Here is a 7,470-nt window from a genome sequence, read left to right on the forward strand (position 1 = left end):
ACCAGGCTGTAAAAACATAATTACGAGAAGAGCACTATGCTGATCTGATAAACCTATTTCACATTTAACCTGCTAAGCTCTTGTTAGCTTTTAAGATGCTTGATGCATTCACTTAAAATCTTCCTGTTCCAACAAGAAATATGAGAGAAGATTAACAATTGCTTAGCTCTCACTCACTGCGTTACCTATTTATACTGATTTTCAGAAAGGATGTACTTCTGACCATTGGCAAGCAGTTACCCCAGAACCATGTTATCCCAGAACTGTGTATCCGATTGGATTGGGGGGAACTAGAAGATGGAAATCCTGTTAAGCATATTGTGAGGCTAACACAGGGATCAGATGGTTATACTGCTCAAGCTGGCAATTTACCCTTTAATTCTCACTGTCAGTGAGTTAGCTCTCAGAATGGATGGCCAGTAAATGGCAGATTTTAAAAATGTCAGGGACTGGTTAGTTTTTTCTAATACACATGTCAGTTGATGGGATGTCAAGGTTGATGTTTGTTAATCCCTTATTCACCTGCCTAAGGTTCATCAGGTGCTCACTGCAACAAAAAATTGACCCTCATCCTTTCTCAAATGCTGACATAGTGCCTAAACCTGGAGAAAATAGACTCATTCCTATTGAAAATTACTCTCATGGAAGTGTTATCATTAACAAAGAGATGTAATTCTACTGTAGTTCAGCACATCCTTACAGAAAACAACTTGTTTTATAATATAGCATGGGATACATATATAGTATCTAGTGTGGGATTATTTAAACATTTTTTTTAAAGTGACTGTGATTCTCTAAATATTTTTGTTGTAAATACTATCATGGGTATTTTATTGCTGTCAGGACCTTCTTTATAAAGAAGAAAATCACACCCAGAATCATTGAAAAAATTTCCAATACTAGGTTTTAAAAATAATTTTAGGAATTCCTTTCAAAAAAACTAGAGACCAGCTAAAAGAACCTGAGAGTAATTTTCATGTGGTTGTCCGGATCTTTGCACATGCAGGCAGACAAGGAATCAAAGAAGCATTCCAGGCTTAAAGATAATTTTCAGCTTGTGTTCAGTCCACTCAGTCTGTAACTGCCTATAGAAGCTTGTGACTTCAAATGTAATGAGTAGATACAGTCTCAAAAAAAGTTCTTTTGGGATTTTTCAAGATTGTCTGGGTGAGGTTGAAGCAAATGGTTTGCAAGATACGGCATTGCCTGAATAAATTAAAAGCAAAGTCTTGCATCAGCATCCATTTTTCATCAGATATTTAGTCCATGTGAATCACATTTCAGGAAAACCACAAGAACTTCAATACCAGAAAAACTACTTCCTGAAATAGAAACAAAACCAGCAATATAATAAGGTTATATGTTTATTTTTTCCTGTTTTACCAAATGAGGGAAGTTCAGAGAGAGAGCATGCTACTCTGCAAGACTTGTGGCATCTAACCTTTGGTTTCTGGCACAGAAGAGATTTATTTCTGTGTAATGAAATGAGCTGGACAGATCCAGAACTTTATCACAGATCATTCTTTTTCCAAAATGAAGTCTGTGTTCATACATATTAAATTCTTTAAGCCTCACTACAGTGTTTACTACAAAAGGTTTAAACTAGAAGAGTAGCATGTCTACAACTGGCAGCAGAGTCAAGGAACAGGGTGGTCTGATGGATGGGTTGGGAAGTCTGGGACTGGCAGGCTGTGAATCCAAGAATGAGCTTCAACAAGAAGCGGTGTTCCGGGATCCTGGGATTAGAAACAGTTACTGGACTCTATGGTGGCACAGCTGGCTTAGAAAGACACAGGATCTTTTCTCTGGGTCCACTCACAAGAAATTGAAAAATAACTACGGAAGGGAATGGGCAAAGTGTGTCTCATTGTCCCTGTAATCATCTGACATCCAGGGTATGCAGAATGTCCTTTAAGTTGTAGCACTCCTTTAGAGTGCAGATTTTTTTCCAATTCTCAGCCCTTTGCTGCAGGGTGGGTGCTCTTGTTCCTTCCTGAGTTGCAGGACACTGAGGGAAGTGTCCAACTTCGGTGTTCACCTCTACTAAATACATACGGACCAGATCAGCAAATACTCACTGGAAAGGTAACAGCTTGTAACACAATTGGCTGTTCAATGGAAAAGCATTACATTTACCACAGCTCTTGAGAGAATTTTGGAGAGACTAGGTGAATTACACAGCTCTGTCATTCTCGGTGAAAATCTGGGAATTAATCAGAGAGAACTGGGCCTGAACAGGGACAAAACTGAAGCTACTGACTTTTAGAGTGGCTGATCTCAATTCCAAAAGCCAATGAGTGAATCTAAGTGATGAAATATGGCTAACCATTAAATTCCTTTGAAAATTAAATTGACTAGACATTGTATGTTGAAAGAAGACTGGATTTTGTGTCCCCAAGTCAAAATATTTGGAAAGGTTTGGCTTTAAAACCATACAAGCTGAGTTTTCAAACACTTGGGTTGTTTTTTTATTTGGCTAACAGGACTGAAATGTTTTAGTCAAAATGTTCAAATTAACTGCATGCTGAGGGAGCAAATCAGTTGGTAATAATTACCACGTCCACACACACACGCCAGAGATGATAGAAGCCACGCTCTACCCTGTTTGTGTCATCTGTGGAATTTCACTCTGGACGTGCCTTTTTACATTTGAGTAAGAATTAACAAAGCAAATGATGATACACACACCTACTATCTTAATTAAACCATTTTATGGCATATGTTTGTATTTGCTTGTTTAGGGATTTTTTTCATGTATATGGATTTGGGGTATTTTTGTATGTGGAAAGGCAAATTACAACTGCATTGGTATTGCATTTAAAAAGAAAATTGAGTAAATACTCTTCTTGGAACTAACTTTTGAAATAACCTAAAATACAGGGAATCGGATGCTGTCATTTAGGATGACCCTAAAAATGCTTTACAACTAGCTCATATATCAGCATAAAGTTGCTCTCTCTGGCAACACATCTTCAGGATGAAGTTCCACAGAAAGCAATGGGGGTTTTGCTGAACTATCCAGACCCATTGTACCAGATGGTACCGTATGGAAGCAACACTGATCCTTTGACTCTGTTGATTTCTAATTAGGTTTCTAGTAATTAATATAGTTTGTAGGCCTTGTATGAACTCTGCAGATTACTCATTCATGTAAATGATTAACTGAAAGGGGATTAATCCTGGCATAAGTTGAACCAAAAAGAATTTTCCAGCCTGAAAATCTTCTTCCTCAGACTAGTATATTGTAATAGAGAATGAAACATTTAAGTTTTAATTTGTGTAGTTCTGTTTAAAAAAGAGTAACTCAGTAATATCAAAGTGTTAAAAATATCTGCATTGTGGATATAAATATGCATTTGCTGCAATAGATCTTTTAGTCATGCTCTTTATGGAAATCAAAATGCATATTCAATATGAGAGATTAATTGGAAACATCTACTTATCATTGCTGTTATTTTACAGTAGGTAAGGCAAATCATCTTTAAAAAAGAGACTGTGTTTTAGAATTCTACAGTTCATGTTTAGCTGGTATATGCCAGGTTGAAATTCTTATAGCTCTGAGTGGTAATGGAGGCCATTGGACACCTCTGGTCATGACCAGTTCATCCAGCACATGCACTTGCAAGACTGTCCTGCCAAGTGTGCAGCCCCTTCAGGTCAGGCAGAGCCCACCTTTGCATGCTAGCACCAGACTTCCATAGCTTGACTTTTTGTTATGTTTTAAAGTGTAAAAGTGCAGTGAAATTTCAAAATTTTCCACACCCTTTCCGCCTATGAAAGGTCTCACTGAGTTTAGGGGACTGTTTAAGGTTACTCAGAGGTGTATGCATTTCTGAACCCAATGTTTTAGCTGGTTTTGTACGTTCTCAGTGCTTTTTCTAAGCCCTCCTGTGATCAGTCTGTGGTTGTACATAAATAAAGAACAAAGGGGTTGCATTTAGTTTTCATAACCCAGTGAAATGTATTTTAAACAGCTGCCTCAGGGACTACTGTAGGTCGATGAGCCATTAAAATCAGAAGGTCAAGTATTTATTTTGTAGGCAATTATGAGACTACTCACTTTGGCTCAAGTTGAATCCTCAGGCATGCACACTGATTTCAGTGCAGGGAAGTCTGAAATTAGTTTGCTCCAGGGAAGTGTCAGTGTTGCACAATATTTCTGATAGTATAAGAATATATGTAAAAAGTGTTTATTCAGATGGCAGCACACTGCTGAGCTCTGCCTGGATGCCCAAGCTACACTTCCTCACCTGGGTTCTGCAGAGCGCTTCCTGCTAGTGACTGCAGCTGCATCCATTCATGCTTGGGGAATGGTCCCTCCAGCCCGTCCTGTGTGCAGTCTCTTCTGAAGGCTTTTCTCAGGCCCTAATGCCAATCTCTACTGCTCTGTGAATTGCCTCCGTGTAAAGAGAGTCAACATCAAACCAGTGGATGACACAGATCCTGCGGCGCTAGCAACGTACCATCAGTGCCAGCTGAAGGCTTCTCAGCTATGTAGGCAAGGCTGAATTTTGCTGCCTCAGTTATAAGGGGTCAAAACAAGGTCAAAGTTGGGGATGATGGGAAGAGACAGGGCAGGAGAGAGAGGATGGAGAGAGCTGTGGAGGGCATGGTTTGATGTACATGACTGGGAAAGATGAGGGCAGTGAACCTGGTACTGGAGCAGGCCAGTCTTCCCCAGCCCTCATTTGGCAGCAGCTCCTGGCACGTGTATTCTGAGTCAGCACAGCCCGAGAGCAAGTCACCTGGCACTGGCAAAGTCAGCATTTTTCCACCCCCAGCAGTTTCTTGGCCCATGCAACTGCCCACTTCACCAAGGCAGCCTGCAACAAATCAAGCGGAGCAAAAGAAGCCCATGGAGGCTGCTGCAGGCAGTGACAGTCATGCAGAAAAGGGAAACAGCAGCAGAGATGCCTGCTAAGGAAAGGGAGGAAGGATAACGAGGCAGTGATTCAGTGTCCTCCTCCCACAGCTAGGGGAGCAGTGGCTTCACTGGGTGTGAGCAAAGCTGGGGAAGGGGAGCTGCCTTAGAAGCAAACAAAGGGTCACTGTGTTGCTACATGTTGCAGGACTCAGAATATTAAAAATCCCTAGCAGATAAATATGCCAAACAATTAAATTCTAAATATTGGGCCAACTGCCTCCCTGGTATAACTGCAAGGATTGTATGACAGCAAGGATGGGTTTAGTCCAGTGTGTTTAGATTCTGTATTATTTTAACCAGATGCTTGAAGTTTTGTTTTCCTTTAATGGATAAAAAGGGCCATCCAAAACAGAGTTGCTACTTTGCTTGGGTTTCATTGAAAGAGACACTACTAAAGGGAGAGGAAATCCCCAAAATGATACTCAGTGATTAAGTACATAGAATATAGGATTTCAGTGTTTGCAAATCCTTTTTTTCAAATGAACTTGCGGCACTAATCTTCTAATGGCATTATTTCTTTGGAATATATGCTGGATTAAGGAGTCACAATGAGGCAAAGTACAAAAATCCACCTTAATCTCTCACCAGTGGATGCTGTGTGGGATGCAACTTTAACTATTTTGTTCCAAAATTGGTTCTGTTACTAACCTTGCCCCAGGTCTACACAGAGGGAAGAGTAGATATAAACAAGTGTGACACTGAGAACTCGGCAGATGGTCACAAACCATTTAACTGGATAGAAAGGGGGAGGCGTTTAGTATTCTTAAACTCCAAAAGCTAAGCCTGCCTGGTGCTATCCCTGATGTACTGCAAGAAGCAGCCGTGCAGGTCCCTGAGGCAGGAGCAGGACACGTGTTCAGAAGTGTACCATGGGGGAGACGGCACCCGACGCAGCAAGGCCTGGTCTAGCAGCTAATGGGGGCATGGCTGGGTCTGGCCCTCGTGATACATTGTGTGTTCACAGCACGGCCTTGGCCTGTTGCAAAGTAATGCTCATGTTTTCAGCCCAGTGCAGCCATCTTGCTCTAGTTATCCTGCTTTGTTTTGGGATAACCCTGCTGTCCGCTCTTCCCTCATAACTGTAAAAAAAAAAGGTAAAGTTTTGCTTTCTAGGAAGAGGAAATCAGGTCACTGTGAAACTACATTTCCCGTCTCAATGGATTACAGCAATGCTGTCATGGTGCCATGAGGTATTTTCACTATCATTCAACAGCCTAAAGTGGTGAAAGAATTTCTGAATTGGCAGCACATCACCTAACATCCCGATGTCACAGCAGTCAAGTTAGCCCAGCCTAAACACTGTAATTAGTGCTTAACATGCTTAAGGATTTCCCCAGTTCCAGAGAGTGGAGATTATCAGGTATTCCCATTCCAAGTTCTCATTGAACTGCAGTGGGCATCGAGTGTCTTGGGCCAGCAGAGTCTGGCACATGTTCACAAACATGGGTTGCTTTGTCTCTGTTTCATCTCTGGCCACTCCGTTGTTAGGCACAGCGAGTAAAGTGGAAAAAAAGCTGTCAAATTCACTGTTCCTTACTAACAGAAATACTTGGGATTTTCAATAGTCTGCATAGCTGAGATGCCTGAACACACGAAGTGAGTTAGCACACAGGCAGCTATCTTTCCCAGTGGATACAGGTCTGTAGTGAGCTGGAAGTTTCAGAAATTGGGGTAGGACAGCCACTTCTGGTGTCAGAAAACCCTAAAACCAACCTAGAGATCCTTTCTGTTTGGGAAGAGAAATGTGCCCTCCATTCCTGCAGGAAAAGATGCTTCATCATAGTGTTTTGTGCATTTTTTCCTAATGTGAATGTTTTCTAGCGTGGTATTTCTCATGGGCAGAAGGATTTTCCTGATGTTCACTTTAAGGTTTTCTTCTCCTAATCTTATCCTCTTGGCTCCTAGCAGCACCCCGTGCCTCATTCCACCCTGCCTGAATCATTTGTACATTGACACACTGAGTCAAGCTTGTCCTCATGGCTGGTGTCTGCTCAGCTGCTTTCAGATGAATCATTAGTTTTGTTGACCAGCTTTATCATTCCCCACCAAAAGCACTCCAGTTTGCACATGTCTTTAGTGTATACGTATCGGTGGATGGTCCCTTATATTTGAAGAAGTATAAATTATATTGCAACAGGTGCAGGCAAAGGTGAACAGGAAATGATAAGGGAAATAGTTTGCCACGTGAAGCAAGACAAGAAGAGTTTGGTTGGTCTAGTTTACAGAAGTGAAGGCCTCGTAGGTTAAAAAGAATCATCAAAGGTAAAGAAATTCAGCATAAATGGCCATGAGTATGTTTAAGCTAGAAACTGTAATATTTGCCATCATGGAGATTAGATTCTAGGGTAGACAAAAAAAGATATAGTGAAGTTTGATGTATGTATATGATGTAGCAAATGATTGCATCATAATGTTGTATCACGCTGTTGCCTACAAGTAAATTGTGTTGGATGATGCAGTACGACCTCTCCTCTGGTGTCTACTGTTGCCCTACAATGAACAGGAGCACACTAGTCCTCTGTGTTCCTTTTTGTTACTGAACTATG

This window comes from Athene noctua, chromosome 8, assembly GCF_965140245.1.
Source record: "Athene noctua chromosome 8, bAthNoc1.hap1.1, whole genome shotgun sequence".
Taxonomy (NCBI): Eukaryota; Metazoa; Chordata; class Aves; order Strigiformes; family Strigidae; genus Athene; species Athene noctua.